The following is a 24,019-nucleotide window of genomic DNA, read 5'->3' as shown; positions in this document are numbered from 1 at the left end:
TGTTCTGCCGGCGGAACATTAAATAAAACATATATTAAGTAATTTTACAAAATAGTTCAGTCTTAAATTGTTCCGCCAGCGGAACATAAGTATGAAAACATATATCAAAACATACTAGGTTATAACCATAAGTGATTCTGTTCTGCCGGCGGAACATTTATTAATTACAACATATCACAATTCTGAACAACCTTTGCAAGATTTTGTAACAAATGCATTTCTTAAAGTAAAAATCAAATAAAAGAACTCATTGGAATTGTTCCGCCAGCAGAACAGATATATGATTCCAGTCCAAATGAATGCAAAAATAAGATAGAATCATAAAAATTCCTGTTCCGCCTCCGGAACATTTACTTATAACAACATATCAAAATTCTTAACAACCTTTAAAGGTTTAATAAAAAATATAACTCTAATAAGAATATCATTTAATAAAATTGATTTGAAATTGTTCTGCCGGCGGAACAAAAGTATGATAACATCAATTTAAACATCTATAGGATATAACCGTAGGTGATTCTGTTCTGCCGGCGGAACATTTATTTACTACAAGATACAATTTTTAACACCTTTGCAAAATTTTGTCAAAAATATATTTCTTAAATTAAAATCAAATAATGTAATCATTTGAAATTGTTTCGCCAGCAGAACAGAAATATGATTCACTCTAACGCAAAGGAAAAATTTATAAATTCATAAATAATCCTGTTCCGCCGGCAGAACATTTACTTATTACAATATATTAAAATTCTTAACAACCTTTTTAGGTTTAATCAAAAATATAATTCAGAAAGAATATCATTTAATAAAAATTGATTTGAAATTGTTCTGCTGGCGGAACATAAGTTTGATAACATCAATTTAAACATAGGATATAACCATAAGTGATTCTGTTCTGCCGGCGGAACATTTATTTATAACAAGAAAAATCTTAATAACCTTTTAGGTTTAATCAAAAATATAACTCAGAAAGAATATCATTTAATAAAAATTGATTTGAAATTGTTCTGCTGGCGGAACATAAGTTTGATAACATCAATTTAAACATAGGATATAACCATAAGTGATTCTGTTCTGCCGGCGGAACATTTATTTATAACAAGAAAAATCTTAATAACCTTTTTAGGTTTAATCAAAAATATAATTCAGAAAGAATATCATTTAATAAAATTGATTTGAAATTGTTCTGCCGGCGGAACATAAGTTTGATAACATCAATTTAAACATAGGATATAACCATAAGTGATTCTGTTCTGCCGGCGGAACATTTATTTATAACAAGAAAATTCTTAACAACCTTTTTAGGTTTAATTAAAAATATAATTCAGAAAGAATATCATTTAATAAAATTGATTTGAAATTGTTCTGCTGACGGAACATAAATATGATAACATCAATTTAAACATAGGATATAATCATAAGTGATTCTGTTCTGCCGGCGGAACATTTATTTATAACAAGAAAATTCTTAACAACCTTTTTAGGTTTAATTAAAAATATAATTCAGAAAGAATATCATTTAATAAAATTGATTTGAAATTGTTCTGCTGACGGAACATAAATATGATAACATCAATTTAAACATAGGATATAATCATAAGTGATTCTGTTCTGCCGGCGGAACATTTATTTATAACAAGAAAAATCTTAATAACGGACTTTGAAAATATTTGTGGTATTACAAAAACTTTAACATAGGAGGTTACGCCGCCACTCGGGTGACTACAATAGCTATACTTATTCTTATCAAATAGTCGAGCTAAAAATGTTTGATTTTTATACATGTAGGTAAGATTAAAACATAGTTCAAACATGAACAGCATTAAATAATTAATTTTGTTGTATTTACACTAATGTCTAATTAAATTGTAACTAGAAAAGTATCCAAAGGACATGGGTGCCCCAACACAAACTAAAGACTCTAGGTCAAATATTTTTAGGCTAACATTAATATCCATTTAATTCTTTTCTAAAATTGAGTCTATGTTGACTGAGTACTAGTAACTCCTGATTATAATGATCCTGTGAGTAACTCCTGATTATAATGATCCTGTGCTTTATCCCATGAAGAACATGAAGAAGGTACTCTTGTGTGCCATCATCGGACTTCACTGAGAAGTTTCCTGCAAAGTAAGTCAGTGAGTAAATATACGATATGTACATAATAATTGCTTCTTTGACAAAGTATGTTATAAATATCAAATTCAATATTAACACTCTTAAGAGTAAGTGCAAATCGATGCCTTTGTGCTAAAGGTTTGTTACTCAGTACAGTCAAAACTGTTTAAAGTGATCGACTCTGGGAATCAAGAAAAATGGTCACATAAGACAGTCTCTTAAAACAGTCTTCCCCAACCTGCTGACATTGGTTAATAAATATACTTAAAATACTGAACGTTGTAACATTGCTTTTCATTGGACAATTGTGACATATATACAATTTTATATACACGGCTGCTGTAAATTTATGACGAAATCTTTTTACTCTTGAAAAAGATGCTTGCTGTATCATAAATTTGTTATAAATATTTCTGACACTGGTTATATGGCCATAATAATAAACTGTTGTTTGCAATATAACCATTTATATAGGGCCTTATAATACTGCACGTTTGTAACGTCGCTTTTCATTGGATAATCGTGACGTTTATATAGTTTTATATACACGGCTGTTGTCGATTCATGAAGAAATCTTACTTTTTCCTCTAAAAAATGATGATTGCTGTATTATAAATTCGTTATAAAGATTGTTGACATGTTATATGGCCGTATATAAACGGCTGTTTGCAATATAACCCTCGCCTACCGGCTCGGGTTATATTTACAAACAGCCGTTTATATAGGGCCATATAACCTGTCAACGATCTTTATAACTAATAATATAACTTGTCAAAAAAATCTTTATAACTAATAATATAAATGCATAGGTAAGTACTGACTTATTCCAATGAAACAAGTACATGGTATATAGGTCACTTTTAAAGATAAGAGTGATAATTGATTATACTATTTCTGAAATTGCATTTTAAAAAGATAAAACTAGAAATGTGTCATCACCCCATGGATGCTCACGCATGCAGACATAATTGTACTGTTGATAATAATATTAATATCTAGTTCCAAATTTGTTTACACAAACCATTAATTTTCATTCTAATAGTTCCAATTTTGTTTGCATACATGATTATTTTTCATTCTAAGTTAAAGGCCCTTAAACTACTCAATGTGAAGATGCAATTTAGTTCAAGGCCTTGAAATTACAAAATTTTCATGTCCAAAGCTTTTACAGTTTAGGAGAAATAACCTGAAAATCAATAAAGGGCAATAACTCAATAACTAAAAAAATAAGAAGTGCAGAGTACCAGTTTTTTTTGCACTTTACTCCTTTACTATAAGATCTATCATCCTATGAAGTTTCAAGTCCATAACTTTTACAGCTTAATTAGGAGAAATGGCCAGGACAAAAATAAAGTATGAAAATTGACAAAGGGCAATTACTAAACAATAGGAAATGATGAGTACCGGTTTTTGTGCACTGCACTTCTTCTTAATGAGAGCTATCATCCTCAGAAGTTTCAAGTCCATACCTTTTATTATATATGAGAAATGGTCCACAGACACTTGGGGTGTGGAGCTCAAAACGCCTTTAACATCCAAATAAAAAACATATTTGTCAATCCCAGCACATGTACTGATCATATATATAAAAAAAATTCAATATAAGCCGTTTTGAAAAAAATTTATATTTCAACGACTATAATAATAACGACTTATTGATATATATATGATCAGTACATGTGCTGGGATTGACAAATATGCTTTTTATTTGGATTTTAAAGGCGTTTTGAGCTCCACACCCCAAGTGTCTGTGAAATGGTTTAGACAAAAATAAAGAATGAAAATTAACTAAGGGCATTAACTGAAAAATTATAAAGTGGTAAGTACCGGTGCTTTTGCACTGCACTTCTTCTTAATGAGATCTATCATCCTATGAAGTTTCAAGTCAATAGCTTTATTTTTTTATGTTTTATTTATGAGAAATGGCCTGTAAAAAACTTAAGTATTATTGTTAACAAAGGGCAATAACTGAAAATAAAAGAGGTGCAGTGTACTGGTTCTTGTGCACTACAATTTTTCTTAATGAGATTTATCATCCTCTGAAGTTTCAAGTCCATAGCTTTTGTTATATATGAGAAATGGCCCGGACAAAAATTAAGTATTTAACAAATGAAAATTAACAAAGGGCAATAACTCAAAAATAAAGAAGTGATGAGTACCGTTTCAGTGATGAGTACCGTTTCTTATGCACTGCATTTCTCCTTAATGAGATCTATCATCCTGTGAAGTTTCAAGTTAATAGCTTTTATTGTTTAGGAGAAATGGCCCAGACAAAAAAATATGATAATAAACAAAGGGCAATAACTAAAAAAATAAGAAGTGCAGACTTCTGGTTCTAGTGAAATGTACTTCTTCTTAATAATGTCTATCATCCTATGAAGTTTCAAGTCAATAGCTTTTATTGTTTAGGAAAAATGGCCTGTACAAAAATATAGTATTATTGTTAACAAAGTGCACTAACTCAAAATAAAAGAAGTGCAAAGTACTGGTTCTTGTGCACTGCAATTTTTCTTAATAAGATCTATCATCCTACGAAGTTCTAATTTGATTTTGGAATTGGGCTAAAATTCATTCAGTTATTGATTTATCTTTGATTGGTAAGGTCATTCTATTTGTATGCAAACAAGAATTTGTAACAGAGTTACCAACGTCCCCCGCCCCGGGAGTTTTATATGAAGCATAAAATTGTGCTATTTCAAAAGATTGAGGTATGAATCTCAGGACATTCAGTCCAAAATTATGATCAATGCTAGATCTGCAAATGTAACAATAAATTTGTTAAAAAAATAAAATGAAACACGGAATTTAAAAATCTATCATGTTAAGCTTTGACCTCTAAGTGTGAACTTGACCTTGGAGGTAGGGGAGCAGGTGTTGTGCATGACATAACGTCTTATTATTGTGATTATTTGTGCCAAGTTATTTCAAAATCCCTTGAACTATGAAGAAGTTCTAGATTCAACACAAAATATACCCTATAACAGACTATGTTAATTTTTGACCTCTAAGTGTGACCTTGACCTTGGAGGTAGGGATGCAGGTGTTGCGCGTGGCACATCCTCTTATTATTGTGACTATTTGTGCAAATTATTTTCACAATCCTTTGATCTATGAAAAAATTATAGACCTGACACAAAATATACCCTGTAACAGACTATGTAAGTATTTGACCTCCAAGTGTGACCTTGACCTTGGAGGTAGGTGACCGGTTTTTGCGCATGACACATCATCTGATTATTGTTAACAATTATGGCAAGTATTTACAAAAGTCCTTCATAGATAAGAAAGTTATGGACTGGACACGACATATACCCTCAAATAGACAATGTTGACCTTGAATGAACAAGTACGACCTTGACCCTGAAGGTACGGGTCTGGTTGTTGCGCATGACACATCGTCTTATTATAACAAACATTTGTGCCAAGTTATCTCAAATTCCTTTGATAAATGACAAAGTTATGGACCGGACACGAAATATACCCTGTAACAGACTATGTTAATATTTGACCTCCAAGTGTGACCTTGACAGTGAAGGTAGGTGACTGGTTTTTGCGCATGACACATCGTCTGATTATTATGAACAATTATGGCAAGTATTTACAAAAACCCTTCATAGATAAGAAAGTTATGGACCGGACACGAAATATACCTTGTAACAGACTATGTTAATATTTGACCTCCAAGTGTGACCTTGACCTTGAAGGTAGGTGACTGCTTTTTCCGCATGACACATCGTCTGATAATTGTGAACAATTATGGCAAGTATTTACAAAATCCCTTCATAGATAAGAAAGTTATGGACCGGACACGAAATATACCCTGTAACAGACTATGTTAATATTTGACCTCCAAGTGTGACCTTGACCTTGAAGGTAGGTGACTGGTTTTTGCGCATGACACATCGTCTGATTATTGTGAACAATTATGGCAAGTATTTACAAAATCCCTTCATAGATAAGAAAGTTATGGACCGGACACGACATATACCCTCAAATAGGCAATTTTGACCTTGAATGAGCAAGTGTGACCTTGACCCTGGAGGTAGGGGTCTGGTTTTGCGCATGACACATCGTCTTATTATAATAAACATTTGTGCCAAGTTATTTCAAATTCCTTTCATAAATGACAAAGTTATGGACCGGACACGAAAGTGTGACGGACGGACGGACGGACAGACGGACGGAGCCTATTTCTATATCCCCCTTTTTTCTTCGAAAAGGCGGGGGACAAAAAAGATTATTGATAAAGTATCAGTTACGACCCTTTCACACAACAAGATTGCATTTGAGAAATGCTATGCCACCGCATTAATACAACACTAAATAGAAGTGTCGGAACAAATACTGTTGAAGAACGGGTCTTTTATTAACCTCGTATATTATTGTCTGGATGAGCCGGTACCAATGCAAAACCAACGTATTACTATAAACTGCTAGCATTCCCTTGCAGAAAGATAAGCAGACGACAGCCTAAATTTCATGACTACATCAAAGGACAACACAGTAAGACACTTTGTCAAAATCTAGGTCAGCTGATAATCAAAGTTCACTTTACATCTTAATCTGTGCACATGGTTCACATTTCATAGCTGTACATCAAAGGACAAGAAAGTAGGTCACATAATCAAAATCTAGGTCACTTGATATAAAAGTTCAATTTTACAACTTAAACTGTGCACATGGTCAAAATTTAATTGCTGTACATCAAAGGACAAGAAAGTAGGTCACTGTCCCCTTGGGCAAGGCAAAATTTTGACCCAAGGGTTTAATTCAAAACAATCTTGATACAGGTCCACCAAACATTTCAAGTCAAATATCTAAGCTGTAGCTTTCTCCCATTCAGAAAACATTTGTTTTATTTTCTGTTTTTATTATGTGTACTTAATGAAAATCACTGCCCCCAGGCAGGGCCGATTTTGACACCAGGGGAAATTTGAACAGCTTTGGTAGAGGACCTACAGATGATATTATATAGCAAACATCAAAGCTCTATGCCTTGTAGCTTCAGACAAAAATAGTTTTTATCATTTTTTTTTACTATATGTACATAATGAAAATCAATGACCTCAGGGCTATAATTTGAACAATCTTAGTAGAGGTTCACTTCCCAAAGTCTCATGCCATAAATTTAACCTCTAGCCTTTGTCAATTCAGAGAAGAAGATTTTTCAAGTTTTTACTTTATACATATAAGGAAAACTATCGCCTCTAGGGCAGGGCAATTTTTTTCACTAGGGGCATAATTAAAACAACTTTAGTAGAGGACCCATAGATGATATTATATACCAAATATCAAAGCTCTAAGCCTTGTACCTTCAGACAAGAAGATTTTTTCATTTTTTACTATATGTATATATTGGAAATCAATGACCCCCCGTGGCAGGGGCAATTTTGACCCCAGGGCTATAATTTGAACAATCTTGCTAGAGGTTCACTACACAATGTTTCATGCAAAATATCTAACCTATAGCATTTGTCAATTGCTAGAAGAAATTTTTTTAAAGTTTTTACTGTCAGTTTTTACAATATACATATAAAGAAAACCATTGACCCCAGGGGCGGGCCGATTTTGACCCCAAGGCTTTAATTTGAACAATCTTGCTAGAGGTTCACTACACAATGCCTTATGCAAAATATCTAAGCTCTAGGCCTTTTGGGTCTTTACAAGAAGGTATTTTAAGTTTTTACTATATGTACATATAGTGAAATTTAATGACCCCCCGGGCGGGGCCGATTTTGACCCCAGGGCTATAATTTGAACAATCTTGGCAAAGGTCTACAAGACAATGCCTTATGCAAAATATCTAAGCTCTGGGCCTTTTGGGTCTTTACAAGAAGGTATTTTAAGTTTTAACTATATGAACATATAGTGAAAATCAATGACCCCCGCCCGGGGCGGGGCCGATTTTGACCCCAGGGCTATAATTTGAACAATCTTGGTAGACGTCTACCAGACAATGCCTTATGCAAAATATCTAAGCTCTAGGCCTTCTGGGTCTTTACAAGAAGATTTTTTAAATTTATTCTTATAATTCCTTTTGGTTGCCATGGCAACCAGATTTCTGCATGGAATGAAATTCTTTGAACAACTTTGGAAGCCCTTCACCCAAGGATCAATCCTGCCAAGTTTGGTTGAAATTGGATTAGTGGTTTTTCACAAGAAGATTTTTTAAGTTCACTATATAATCTATATAACACACACACACACAAACAAACACACACACACACACACACAGGTGAATTGCTATATGCCACCGCATCGCAGATGCTGCGGTGGCATAAAAATATAGGAAATTTTGAGCAAACACTGATGCCAGGAGTCAAGTATGCTAGGAGTCAAGTATGCTTGATGTCAAAATAGATGAAATTTTCAAACAGTGCAGGTACATGTACATCTTTATTATATAATGATAAGTAATTATACATGTATATTATTATGCTATAGTAATAGATTGGTAAAATTGACACTGAATATGTACAACAACAAGATCTGTCACAGGAGACAGAGAAGCTCGACTAATTAAATACTGGATGCAGTAAGGAAGACAAAACTATGATAGGAAAATCAATTATAATATAAAATTATTTCTTCTTATGACAAGCAGTTATATTTGTTTACATAAATTCCAAGTTCAAGCGGAAATAATTCTTGAAATAGTCACACTAGAGTTATTGACCTTGCCACAACATGTGTGATAAGAAAAACATATTTGAAGTTTGAAGAAGATACCTTAACAAGAGGGCAATGATAGCCCTGAAATCGCTCACCTGTATATAGGCCTCACGAGCCAGGCAAATTTTAACCCAAGGGATTTTACAATAAGACACCCATTAGAAGATGTTTCATGCTAAATATCTAAGCCCTAGCCCTTTGAGTTTATTAAAAGAAGAAATTTTAAATTTTTAATATACCCATATAGGGAAAAACAATGACCCCACCCCCCCATCGGGGCAGGGATAATTTTGTACCACAGGGCTTTTATTTGAACAAAATTGGTATAGACACTCACTAGAAGATATCTAAACTCTAGCTCTTTGGGGTTTTTATAAGATTTTTTACACATATTAGGAAAATCAATGACCCGTAACCCCAGAGCCCTTATTTCAACAAACTTGGTAGACACCCATTACAATATTACAATATCTTAGCTCTAGCTCCTTGGGTTTATTGAAGAAGTTTTTACTATACACATGTAGGGAAAAACAATGAACCCCTGGGGCAGGCAAAATTTTGACCCCTGAGGGTTTTTATTTGAACAAACTTGGTAGACACTCACTAGAAGATAGTTCATTCTTAATACCCTAGCTCTACCTCTTCATTTTTTTTAAAAGAAGATTTTTTAAGCTTTTGCTATACATATATAAGGAAAATTAATGACCCCCAGGGCGGGCCAATTTAAATCCAAGGCCTCTTATTTGAACTAACTTGGTAGACACCCATTAGAAGATGTTTCATGCTAAACATATAAGGTTTAGCTCTTTCGGTTTTTTTTATAGAAGATTTTTTAAGTTTTAACTATACACATATAGGGAAAATCAATGACCCCCTGGGGTGGGGCCAAATTTGATCCCAGGGCTTTTATTTGAACAAACTTGGTAGACACGCACTAGAAGATGAATCGTGCCAAATATCTAAGGTCTACCTCTTTGGGTTTTTCAGAAGAAGAAATTTAAATCTTTTGATTGCCATTGCAACCAGAGTTCTGCATGGAATTTAGTTCTTTGAAGAATTTTTAAAGGTGACCACCAAAGGAACATTCCTGTGAAGTTTGGGCGAAATTGGCTCAGTGATTTATGAGATGTCGTGACAGGTGAGCTAAAAAGTAAAGAAGTTATGATATTTCTTAAAAGAAATTCTAAGTTCAAAGGGAGATAAATCTGAAAATATTGCTTTAAGAGTTATGAACCTTGTCACATAAGATTTGGTTGATGATAAGGAATATGTTTTTGAAGTTTGAGGTAGATATCTATAAAACTAAAGAAGTTATGATAAAAATAACATTTTTCAAGAAAAAAAACTAAGTTAATGGGGAGATAATTCTTGCAATATTGGTGCTAGAGTTATGAACCTTGTCACATAAGCTGTGGTTGATGATAAGGAACATGCATTTGAAGTATGAAGTTGATCACTTATGAAATAAAGAAGTAACAGTCAAAAATATTTTATTGATAAGGAACATGTATTTGAAGTTTGAAGTTGATACCTTAAGAAATGAAAAAGTTGTAGTAAAACATAATATTTTTTAAGTTCAAGGGGAGATAAATCTGAAAATATTGGTGCTAGAGTTATGAACCTTGTCACATGACATGTGGTTGATGATAAGGAACATATATTTGAAGTTTGAAGTTGATACCTGAAGAAACAAGAAATATGTCCATAGGACACGGGTGCCCGCACACTCCACCGATTTGTCAATCTTATGTCTCTAGGTCAAATTTTTTTTTGGGCTACATGTGCCCAAGTTGAAAACTAAAAATCTTTTATTAAGTAAAGGGCAAATACTACAAATACTGAATAAATCCACAAAAAAAACACCAAGGTACACATGCTGACCAACATTCTTGTAAACTTTCAGGCCTACAGGTCAAATAAATTTTGATTTACGTGCAACACAAATTGAATAGTGTAAATTGTTACTAAGTCAAGGGCAATAACAATAAAATTACTAAAAATATCCACACAAAAATACCCAGGTGCACAACTACACATGCTGATCAACATTCTTGTAAGGTTTCATGACTCTAGGTCAAATACTTTTTAGCAATGTGCGACACAAGTTGAAAATTGGATATTTTTACTAAGTCAAGGGCAATAACTCTAAAAATACTAAATATATCCACACAAAAATACCCAGGTGAACAACTACACATGCTAATAAACATTCCAGTAAGGTTTCATGCCTCTAGGTAAAATATTATTTGAGTTACTTGCGACACAAGTAACTGTTGAAACTTGCAAATTTTTACTAAGTCAAGGGCAATAACTCTGAAGATACTGAATAATATATTCACATGAAAATACCCAGGTGCACAACTTCACATGCTGATCAACATTCCTGTAAGGTTTCATCACTCTAGATCAATTACTTTTTGAGTTACGTGTGACACAAAAAGAGAATGGACGGATGGATGGACGTTCTAACAGGAGAGTAATAATGTGGCTACTTTATTGTTCCCTCTATTGTTCTTTTTAGACACACAAAAGAAAATAGCCACATAAAAGCATTACGGAATGAATGACATCAAAGAGAAAGAACAGTTACCTATTGTCCCTCTAGCCACATTATAAATTACTGTCCTGTGAGTGCGGATAGACGGACAAGGGTAAATCTAAATGCCCCCACCCACCTACGGTGGGTGCACAATAAAAAAGTTACAGTCCAAAATATTTTACTGCACCAAAACTTTAATCTGAAATCTTGACACAGATGCCGGAGTGAGTAGGACAGCTCTCCATATACTTCATATAGTTGAGCTAAAAAGGAATTCTAAAATGCAGGGAGTTACATTTTATGTCACAGGTTTACTCAAAAATAGCAAAATATACCTTGAAAGTTCTCAGCATCACTTCATCTCCACTTCACATGCTTCTAGGTACTGCAAACAAAAAGAATATATTTTAAAGTTGTTCAACTTAACAGACTCACAGACAGCTATGCCTTTTTTGTACATTATCTCCCGACGTATAGATACGCCTTTCAGTTGTACCTTATCAACTTAATACCTAGAGTGGTTTCAGATATACTGAATAAATTAGTTTAGATGTTTATTTAATCAAATTCTGTCAGAGACCAAGCTCCACTTTTCACAAGTTCTAGATAGTTAGAAGCAACACAGGAGTTCTAAGCAGGCCTAATTCTAGAAAAGTGCTTGGCAGACTAACCTTTCCTTGATAGTCAAGAAATATTTAATGTTTGTCAGATTAACTTTTGATAGTTTTTGAGAAAAAAAGACAAATATTCTGTCACCATTTTAGGGAACAAAAATGGCTTTCATGTTTTATTGCCCCTTATTATAAATTAAACAACTGTCAATGTCATCTAAAGATCATATCTAAATCATTGAACATGTATGTTTGGTAACATGTGTTGTTTTGTCCAAATGCAAACAAATTAAAATTTAAAGTTTTAAAGAAATGTTAAAACAGAAATTTTAGAAAAAAGTAAAAAAAAAAGCCAAAGTATGCCAATAGTTCAAAATCTAGGAAATCTGATATTTGACAAAAACTGAAATTCAATAATATATCTGAAACTGCACACTGACAGGGTCCAAATCTCTTAGCTGTAGTCATCAAAGGACAAGAAGATAGATGACTAGGTCAAAATATAGGACAGCTGATAACAAAGTTCAATTTTACATATTAAACTGTGCACATGGTCCAAATTTCATAGCTGTACATTAAAGGACAAGAAAGTAGGCAACTATGTAAAAAAAAGGATGGCTGATATTTTACATCTAAAACTGTGCTTGTGGTCCAAATTTCATAGCTGTACATCAAAGGCCAAGAAATTGATCTAGGCCAGCTGATATTGAAGTTCAATTTTACATCTTAAACAGTGCACTTATGATTGAAGGTCAAGGTTAGTCTGGTATACTTGAAGGTCTTGTCCCAAGGGTTGTTGTGGCCAGGTATTAAGACATTTAATTAATGCACCAAGAACTTAATATTTATGATCAAGTAAGTTTGCGAACGACAATGGCAACCCAACATGACTGTTACTATACCTCTACTTATCTTTTTTTTTTTTTAAAGTAGAGCTAAAAATGAAGATTAAAAGGAAAAGTATAATTAATTTTTAATGGACTGTTCTTATTTCAAAACAATAATGTACATGTATTCCAATAATTCAGAAAGGTTACATTATTGTTTACCAAAATAAAATTTAAAGACTTGGATAAAAAAAACTTACTTATTGATTTCCATTTCTCTATGAAATCACTTCTGGATATCTTGTCTTTATAAGCCCAGCTAGTAAAGTCAAGTTCAAGACAAATATTGTAGCTTCACCTGCAAAAATATAAAATTATTCATTCATGAAAAAAAAAACATGACCATAATTTAAGTACTGTGCTGCTATGAGAATGTGAGAATGACGTTGCATTTTTTTGTGTACACAAAAGTTTACAATCTTTGTCTGAATAGGTATAACAGGTTCTGAAGAAGAAAATATAGTACAAGATAAACAAGAACTGTCGGAGGACAGTATTGGCTCGACTATTCAAAAAGTTGTCACAATGGTGTTTTATTAAGTATAATAATGCTAATTACCTATGAATACATTAAATTGACGTTGAAAATGGGGAGAAAAATCAGCCTAAATGCAAGATAGAATTATGGATCTTGGTCAGTGACCTACAATTATGATTCTAAATGCATATATGTGAAGTTTTAAATAAATATCTTTCATAGTTATTGAGATATGTAAAACTTGCATGTAAACATTAACCAAGAGACTAAGTAGAAAAGGGAAGATGAATCAGCCTAAATGCGAGTAGAGTTATGGAACTTGGTCAGTGACATACAATTATGACTCTCCAATTATGACCCTAAGCACATGTGTAAAGTTTCAAGTAAATATCTTTGAAGACCTTTAACCTTTAACCAAAATTTCTAAGTTTCAAAGGGGCAAATAATTCTGTAAATATTGCAGGCAAAGTTATGCAATTTTGCAAACTGATGTACATGGTTACTATAAAAAAGGATTGTAAATTTCAAATGAATATCTCAAGCAATAATTGAGATATTTGACTTTACAAAAAAACTTTAGCCAAAATTTCTAAGTTATAAAGGGCATAATTCTGTAAATATTAAGACAAGAGTTATCTAACTTGTCATATCTGATGTACTTGTTAATAAATATTATTGTAAGTTTCAAATGAAATATCTCAGAGCAATAATTGAGATATTTGACTTTACAAAAAACTTAAACCAAAATTTCTTAGTTAAAAGGGTCTTCTGTAAATATTGTAGACAGAGTAATCTTGTCAATCTGATACATTGTTACTATAAATAAGTATTGTAAGTTTCAATTGAATATCTCAAGCAATAATTGAGATATTTGACTTTACAAAAAACTTTAACCAAAACTTCTAAGTTAAAAAGGGGCATAATTTTGTCAATATTGTAGGCAGAGTTATCCAACTTGTCAATCTGATGTACATTGTTACTATAAATAAGTATTGTAAGTTCAACTGAATATCTAAAGCAATAATTGAGATATTTGAATTTACAAAAAAACACATTAACCAACATAGACGCGGACGCCGGGGCGACTACAATAGCTCTCATATTCTTCGAATAGTCAAGCTAAAAATAGAATTTTAAATGTCTTAATGGCAAATTTTGTAAAATCATTAGGATGCAATTAAACCGACATCTTTAGGAGTTCGAGTATCACAAGTTGTCTAACTTAGAATTGGAAAATAAATATAATTTGTAATAGTATCTAATAATTTAAATATACCGGAAAATTATTTTTATCCTGTGTAGTATGCAGTGAGTCAAAGTACTTGTGCAGTGCACAAGTATTTTGTGCCAGGTGAAACAATTTGTGTACATTTATTCATTCCGTTTAGTATTCAGTATAATTTTTAGGTTGTACCAACTTGCCAGATATTACTTTGAAAATAAAGTGAAATGAGAAGTTTATAGAAATTAACACAACACAAATCATTAAAGGAACTCCACTGAGGTTTATAAGCGTAAAACATGAAATTTTAATTTTTTCACAGTCATATACATGAGCACTTAAAACATCAATATTTATAAAATATAACCAAAATTTTTAAAGAAATACATTAAAAATCATATGTTTGTGACATTCTCAGTCCGATTTATGTGTAAAGCGTTTAAACGCTTTTCAATTTTGGGTCATTTTTCACTATTATAATAATTATTCTGGAAAAATGGAGCAAGCTCAGAATCTGAAATTTTGCACATGTAAGTAATTAGTATAGATCTGCATCAAATGGAGTAATAATCTCAAAAAAATATTTCCAGTTCCGTCATGTCAAAAAAACCTCAGTGGAGTCCCTTTAATAGTCTTTTGAAATTAACACAACACTAAATATTTCTTTAGGTGAAGAAAAAAATAACATGTTTATTTACAGAAACTATTTTTCGCGAGAAAAAAAAAAAAAAAAAAAGAGTACAATTCGGACCAGTCTTGCATTGATATTTAACTAGAACATTAACTGGCAACCTTACCTAGTATGTTACGCTGACAGGTGATTAATTTGTCAATATTTTAATTTATATCGCAAGCCTGCATGCCTTAAGATGGAAAATCACAATTTGATATCTGTTTTACTGTTATAGTTGACTTGCCCGCTGCGTAACTAAATACTTATCCTAAACATAAGTGTCTTTAAAAACAGTGATTTTTCTCACTTAATTGGGAAGAGGCCTGAGCCTCTTGATTTTGGGAAAAATTATCGCTAAAATTGCTGATTTGGGAAGTAAAAAAGCTGGTTTAAGTTCAGATTTTTGGGAAAACTGCATGATTTTAAAGAAAATTTCAATTGGGAAGAGGCCTTTTTTCGGAGTCTGTTATATAAGTAGGAAAATCACTGAAAAAGATACTTGAACTATGTCAAAAAGCTTTTACCTGAACAGGTTATTTTGAATTTTATTGTAGCAGTTAATTTGTAGATATAGGGAACACTGCAAATGGAACTGTAACTGCATGTTGTGTTCCAGTAAGTATTATACCTACTGTAGAAGATGCAGATAATATACTGTGTCTACTGTGTGTACCAGAAAAATTTGAAAATTTACAATTTTTATTTGGTGTCTAATTTGGTATGCACATGACTGTGTTACCGGGATCATTATATACATGTGTAACATTATTGTTGCAAATCTCATCGCTTTGGAAAAAACTTATTGGATGTAATTTATAACTCTTGAATAAGCAATTCCGTACAGACTGCAGAATAGTCAGAATGAATGAAAAAATGTGGTAGTTATTATAACAGCGTGGGCATTTAATTATTAAAGAAATAGTGTTCCACCAGAAAACCTTAGTAAGTACAGGACATTATTATTGTTATGCCTTAAAATTACATTAAAAGTGATATTATGCTAATCCTTATAAATGTTAATGTTGAGTGCTGTAACGTGGAAAAAGTCATAATAACTTTACATTTTGTCCCAATGTTTTCAATTGATCATTTTCATATAATCATCATACATGTGAACTCTCCCACTTTAAGCGGGAGACTCCCACTTTCTGCAGTCATATTTTCAAAGATTTTTCTTAAAATAAGGGGTATTTTCACAAATTAAAGAAATCTCCCTCATTTTGATATCAAAACTTTCTTCTTTGTTAATTGCAAATTCTAAAATCTCCCTCTTTTTGAAAAAAAATCTCCCACTTGATCATCGTAAAAAGTTCACATGTACGAATCATAATCATTAATGAGGTTGACACTAAATATGTCAGTATTCATCCGTAGCTGTTCTACAGAAATTAGAAACATTCTACGGTCGCTATTGCTCCCGTCAAACTCGAAGTTTCTAATTTCTGTAGAACAGCACGGATGTCACATAAAAGTTGGGCTGTCTTTTTAATATTAAGCAATTTTAATTTCACCCTAATCATTTTGTTTGTCATTATAAATTATTGGTCAATCCATGTTTCATTAATTGATCATTAAATTTTAGAGATTGTAACATTGAATATCGCTAATTCAGCTCAACTTCGACATTAAAAAATGAGCATTTAACTGTCACAGGTCTAAATGTGTTTCCTAGAAAAGTTGGGATTATGTTTGATCTGCAAATTAAGTCATTGAATAAAATGAGTGATTTAGAGTATAATCAATCAATAGTATCTTGACCAGTTGCCCTTATCTGGAACTGATTATAAAGTTTTCCTGACTGACCACCCACTGTTATAAAATCATATCACAACAAATCCTTTAAAATACAATGTAGCTTGTTAACTCAAGCAGGGAGTTTTTTGGCTAATTTTATAGCCGTTATTGGGTCATATTCCCAATTGAAAATTGTATATTATTTTCCCAATCCACATAAAAAATTCCCAATTTGAAAGTTACAAAATTTAAGTATTGAATCTTTGCAAATAAGGGCTTCGATCTTCACTGTAATAGTGCTTAAATAATTGAAGATGCCACCATAGACAGAAATTGTTTGCATCCATTTATTTTAATCACTTTAAAACTTCAGTCATGCTTTTTTTCACCATGTGTCGTGTTCCTAAAATCCTGGAAAAAATCCCTGTAACTTTTGTCTCTTTTGTGTGCATTCCATTAATGATCAATAAATTCACTCCTTCTGCATGCACAGTCTAAATAATCCGTTTGATTATAATCATTAAAGTATACTTTTTAATACAAATTAGTGTTTGAAATTATTTTCTTTAAAGATTAATTTTCATTATATTTCATCTTTGCCAAATTCCTTAAAGTTTTTATTTAAAGCTAAACCTTTTCTATATAAAACTATTTTTTTCACACTGATTTGAGGCTAAAATAGGCATGAACGAAGCCAAAAAAAAATGAGAATTTTATAGAAAGATAGACTTTTCAGTAGTTTCAGACTTTTCAGTAATTGCAATTAAATGTTAATTTCCCGTGATATTATGTAATGAAGAGACAGTTACATACCAGCCACTTACCTTCAAAAAATGAAGATCTTCTTCAGGGCGGACACAGACCTGTAGGGCCTACTAGCGCCGATTTCCTCATCGTTATTGTACAAAGTATCCGAATCAATATCTTCTTTCAAACGCCACATCATCTTCACGTTTTAATTTTAAAATTTTTAAAATAAAATATGACCTATACATACTGTTATTGTGTGCGTATCACATCCGAGGCGAGTGTGATCAGTACATTAGCAGACGATGACCCAGATTACTGGACGATTCAATGTTTACGTTTTTATTGGGGTGTTAGCTCTACAACTTTTAAATCATTGTACAGTTTGATTACAATTTTAGGAACATCTAGTGTATTTTTATGAATGAATACATTTGAAGTTTTTATTTTAGTACTTAAATGTTCAATTATGATATAAATGGCGGGAATTTACTGATGAGTTTGCCGTGTATGGTGACTACCCCTAAATTATCGTGTCGATTCGTCCGTCGCCGCATAAACGCTTTGAACTTTTAGCGGGTGCCAAGTAATTAGTGCCTGCATGAGATGAAAGCGGTTTGGAGACCCAATCATACAGCAGTTAATTTTCAACAAATTTTCAAAATATCTGCTTGTTTTATATACTAGTAGACAAGTGAAGTTTTATATTCTCGTGCATGATGTCATTTATGCAGTAGATCTATGTGGCGGGCAGTTTGTTGGTAAGTGTTTCTTTTTGCTTTTAACTCTAGTTGTTATTGTACATGTGATTTGACCTTAATTTGAATTTGAAACTAAAGGTCAAATTTGTGAATTTCTCAGCAATAAAATGTCAGTCTATGCCTGCTGCACGTGAGTAAATAAATGGGCCAAATATATTAGCATCTAAGTCAAATAATCAAGTTAAACAAGACGATATTTGCTTTTTAATGTACCTTAGGGAAGGTGCCTGTAACATTATTTTTTTAAAACAAGGATAACTTTGGATACTTTTATTTTCAAAATATTTCATTGATCTTTGGGGTAGGGGATTGATGTTTCAAAGTTATGCTTAAAGTCTGCATATCTTTAAGTTTTATTATAAGGAAATTATTATTTCTCTTTAAAAAAAAAAAAAAAAAAAAAAAAAAATATTATGTATTCTGATAAATGTTACAAAAAGAAAATTTTGGAAAATTCATCTTAGATATAAAAATATTTGCTTTCTAATTTTCACTATTTTCCCTTGCAAAAATGAAATTTTCAAACATGTTAGAAACGAAGAGAAAAAAACAAGGATAGGTACACCAAGTCATTATACTTAAATCAAATATAAATGCAAACACATTTCTTGTAAAACAGTAAAAATTTTATAGGGCTTTCTTATAAATGTATGTTTCTTGTCATATAATACAGAACTGAACTGTATCAGGGGACGAATGTTAGATAATTGGGGGGGGGGGGACGGATGTTACACTAGACGTTCAAAAGTTCAATAGTTTAATGCTTGCCTGTTTTTTATGCCCCCCGCATGTAATGGCCGGGGCATATAGTGTTACCCTGTTTCCGTCATTCCGTCCTTCCCATCCTTCCATCCTTTCCGTCCTTCTGTCATTCCCGTCATCATCGTTTTCATTATCTTAAGAACGTTGGAACAATATTTCAACTCAAATTTGAACATATGGATATGTCATTGAGAAAATACAGTCAAGTTTCGAATTTGGTCATGGTTCGATTGATATTTTGGCATAGTTAATGCCCCTTTTGCTTTGAAAAATAATATGAAATTTCAGTTTCCGTTCATTATCTTAAGAACGGTTTGGAAACATTCAATTCAAACTTGACATATGGATATGTCATTGAGAAAATATCAGGTCAACGTTCAAATTTGGGTCATTGGTTCGATGATTTTTGGGAGAGTTATGCCCCTTTTAACTTTGAAAAATTAAATATGAAATTTTCAGATTTCCGTTACATTATCTCCCTCAAGGTACAATCAACATTCAATCTCAAACGTGAACATATGGACTGCGTCAAAGGAAATGCGCAGGTCAAGTTCAAATTTGGTCATGGTCAATGATTTTGGCAGAGTTTATGCCCCTTTCACTTTGAAAGTAATATGAAAGTTTTCAGTTTCCGTTTATTATCTCCCCAATGGGTACAACACAATTCAACTCAAATTTGACTTATGGATACGTTTTTGGAATGCCCAGGTCAAGTTCAATTTGGTCATGGTTCATGATTTTTGGCAGAGTAATGCCCCTGTTCACTTTGAAAATAATATGAAATTACAGTTTTTCTGATCCTTATCTACCCAACAAGTGTCACATATTCAACTTTAATTTGAACATATGGATTGATGTCAAAGGAATGGGGCAGGTCAAGTTGGAATTTGGTCATGGTTTTGATGATTTTTTGGGGCAGAGTTATGTCTCTTTCTACTTATGAAAATAATATAAAGATACCATCTTAGGAATAAGCATTTAAGTTGGAAATTTGGTCTGGTTTCAATGATTTTAGACAAACTTATCTTTCCTGATGTTGGAAAAAATTTTGAACTTTTCAGTTTCCACCACTCATTCTTTTAGCCATTATTTTGGCTACAAATATGCAATATGCTATTTCTAAAGGTTAAGACTGAAATAATTTTCAGTGCTTTGAACATTGGTATGGAAATGGTTTTTGTGTTCATTTGAATAAGTTTTAAGGGCTTGAACTTAAAATGAAAAAAATAATTAAAATGCATCCATCTGAAATTTTTGGCTGATGCGGGGGCATCCGTGGCATGATACACAGCATTTCTAGTTTTTTTGTTTAAAATATTCAAAAATTTCTAAGAGTAAATAAATATGCTTTGCAGTACTATAAATGGTAAATATATTGGAGCAAAGAATAAGAAAAATGTATAAATATCCCGACATTAAAGCTGCGGTATCACTTAACACCAGGCAAGAGCCGGACACCCCGTAAGTTACTGGGTGTCGGGGGTTTTTTGGTGGGTCAACTTACCCCCGGGAGCACTAACGGTAATTTCCAATCTAACCGCCAAAAATGCGTTCAGACAGAGGCCAGGTGAAACACTACGGTTTAGGCCGGTGCTTTCCCCTGAATGAATGCTGGGAGAGACTGCCCGTTTTGAACCTAGGCACTGAGCCCAGGTCAATCCAGACCAGAGCCCATGACAATCCCGGTAGAACCCCGGTGGATTGAAAGCACGTGAAATGATTACGTTGATATATTAATTTTCATTGAATATAATATCTATTGTTCCAGAATAGTAAAAATTCATGATGATTTTCGAATAGTCCTAAATATGCAAGATTAGACAGAAGGGAAATGGGGAAAGGGTTTTTATATACAAACAAGTGCTATAATCATCGCAATTTGTTGTGTTTTTTTTGAATTGAACCGGGCTAAAATTGCCGGGGCTCTGCTTGGGATCAATTGCATAGGATCTATCGTTATCCTCTGGGCTCTGCAGGCATTCACCCTTGGTCAGGGCTCTACCCGGACCCCCCCCCCAGTGATATTAATTATTTTTTTCCATCCGGGCTCGAATGCCTGATGTACCCAGATCATTCCGGACGTTGCTGGCAGAGTTACAGATGTACTCTGGTTGTTCCAAATTGTACCCCAGTCGTTCTGGATCAGCCCGGACGTCTTCCGGGCTCTGCCAGGATGTAAGTGAGACTGCAGCCGAAGGAGTTTCTTACTTTTCGTGTTTCAACAACGAAAAAAGTTGTATTGGCTTAGTTTCTTCCCGTTATTTTACATTTGAATGAACATTGAAATGTTTAGTTTTCTTCAGTTATCTTACATTTGAAGGAACTTAGAAATGTTTGGAAAAAAATAAAAACAAAATTGCTAAAAGAATGGTTGTTCCTAGAGAATGCATTTACACTGTGTTAAAGATAGAAAATGTCATACCAGCGGTACCCTTTCTATGCATGAAAATCATTTTCCAATACTATAGTTATTAGGATAAGATTTTATCTTTGCAAATGATATGATACAGTGTGAAGTAAATGAGAATTTTTCAGATTGAAACATATGCAAGCTTGAATTTCTCATTACTTAATGCACATTAATTATTAACAATTAAAAAATTTACATGAAAATTCAAGATTTTTAATTATTGAAATTAATTTCCCTATTGATTTGATGAAATTTTAAGTTTATTTATGTGGAATGTCAGCAACATAATCCAAAGATTCATTATGATTCAGTGTCATATAAGCTCATTATTTCTAACTTTAAATAGTTCTCTGTGTAAATATTTCAGTGAAAATGAATGTTTAACCGATAAATTCTGGTTTTTCTTTAAATTTGACCTTTAACTGTGAATTCATTTGTCATTCAATAAAACTTATAGATTCAAAAACATTTACAGACAAATTGTCACAATCATTCCAACTTTTTCAGTACAGGAATCCTAACCATATCCTTTTCATCCACTTTATTAGTCCCCTACCGATTTACGGACGGAGGGGACTTTAGGTTTACCCTCCGTCCGTCTGTCTGTCCGTCTGTCTGTCAGTCTGTCTGTCAGTCCGTCAGTCCGTCCACAAAACTGGATCCCGCGATAACGCAAAAAGTACTGAAAATATTTTTATGAAACTTGATATATGGATTAGATGGGCAGTATAAGACATTATGCCAACGTCCCTTTTTTTTTTTTCTTCCTATGTTGAAAACTTTGGTTGCTTATAGCAACAAATAGCCTGAATTTCAAGATTTCTCATTTAAATTTTTCAAGCTTTTTCACTATAAGTTCCTTTATTTCTTAAGGTGTTTACTTCAAAACGTTTAAATAATAAGTTTCTGGTCATCAACCACATCATATGTGACAAGGTTTAACAACTCTAGCACAAAAATTATCAGTAATGACCTCCCCTTGAACTTAGAAATTTTTATGAAAGAAAAAAAATTGTTGTCTTTTTTTAAAAATGAATTCTTTATTTCCTAAATGTATCAAAATCAAAACTTCATTATATATGTTTCTTATTACCATCAACATTTTTTGGAAGGTTAAATGCGATGTCTACGGAGCAAACAGATTAGAGAATTGTCCGCAAGGGAATTATCCTATCCCCTTGAACTTAGAATTTTTTTCGAAGAAAATTGGTTTTTTCACTTCCAAATTTCTTCATTCCCTTATAGGATTTACGCATAAGCAAAAATAGTCCCAGCGCCGCATCTTATAATAATTGGTTATTGATGAGAGTAAAGGTAATAAAAGAATTTATCCTTTGTCTTCGGGAGGAGCAGAGGGCAAACACGATTAATAAATTACTGTGTATAGACATCTTAATGAACCAAAAGATTTAAGTTCATTCATGTCATTCATTCACTGGTAAAATTGAATGGCCAATGGCCCATAAGAAATGCTGCTGGGGTTTTCTAACCGGTAGGGGGAAACTTATGGGAATTGCTTGCAATACTAATGATAAGTCTTTGTTAAATAATGGTTTAAATGGGTCAAATGGTAAGAATTTTGAAAAAGAAACAACAACTTTGAATTCAGGGTGGTTGAATTAAATTTTTTTTGCTTCTTTTTTTAAATTTGACTTACATATTTAGCCAATAAAAATTTAAGTTTCAATAAATCCTGTGACTTAAATTTTATCCTACAGGGCGTTCTGTAACACTGAATATGGTAGTTTCCTTCCCAAACTTTTTAATGAAAGTATAATATGTATAAACCCTTTTATTGGCACCTCTACTTGGTTCTGTATATATCCTTACACTTCCCAATAATAAAGGGCTCCCAATAAACAGCTCCCCCCCCCCCGCCCATTTAACTTCCAAAATAAAGTTGCCAAAGCCCCATCTGGTGTTTATAATATAGTTTAATGGATCCATATTCCCATTGTTTTTTATGAGGGGCTTTGGATAGATGATTTAGTTTTAACCTAGTATCTTTTAACAATTTTGACTAATTTTAATTAAAAAAAGATACTTTCAAGTTCTCTAACCTATGAAACCCTCTTTTATAATTATCCTGTTTTGGATTTTGGGTATTTGTTTCTTCTAGTTTCTTATTTTTTATCAGTAATTTAATGGTTAAATGAAACATTCCTAAACCCAGTTTGCAAATTGAGAAAATAAGAATCCCCTAAAAGAAAGTCAAAAAGCAAAAATTGAAGATGTTTGCAGGCTCGGGTTTTTTGTTCTTTGTGCCTGTTTTGGACGGTACTGGGAAAGTGGCAAGATAACGTCCATAAAGCCCCGGTTAAGCAGAATTCAGGGAATTTAAACATAAAGCATATATACTTCTTTCTCTTTTCATGCAATCATAAGAAACAAGAATGAGTTGTAGA

The 24,019-nt window shown here is 32.7% G+C and overlaps 1 long non-coding RNA gene across 1 annotated transcript; it reads right to left on the bottom strand.

Moving 5' to 3' along the window:
* Positions 1–423: 423 nt before the first annotated feature.
* LOC132719924 (uncharacterized) lies at positions 424–18,330 on the bottom strand. Its single transcript, XR_009624284.1, has 4 exons — positions 17,759–18,330; positions 13,028–13,125; positions 11,665–11,714; positions 424–2,123 (listed from the first exon to the last, which is right to left on the bottom strand). It is a non-coding gene; the product is annotated as an uncharacterized LOC132719924 (long non-coding RNA).
* Between the last annotated feature and the right edge of the window lie 5,689 nt (positions 18,331–24,019).

The sequence above is a fragment of the Ruditapes philippinarum genome, unplaced genomic scaffold (genome assembly GCF_026571515.1).
Source record: "Ruditapes philippinarum isolate M1 unplaced genomic scaffold, ASM2657151v2 ctg8079_1_1_1_1, whole genome shotgun sequence".
Taxonomy (NCBI): Eukaryota; Metazoa; Mollusca; class Bivalvia; order Venerida; family Veneridae; genus Ruditapes; species Ruditapes philippinarum.
This window is presented reverse-complemented; position numbering and strand designations above follow the sequence as displayed.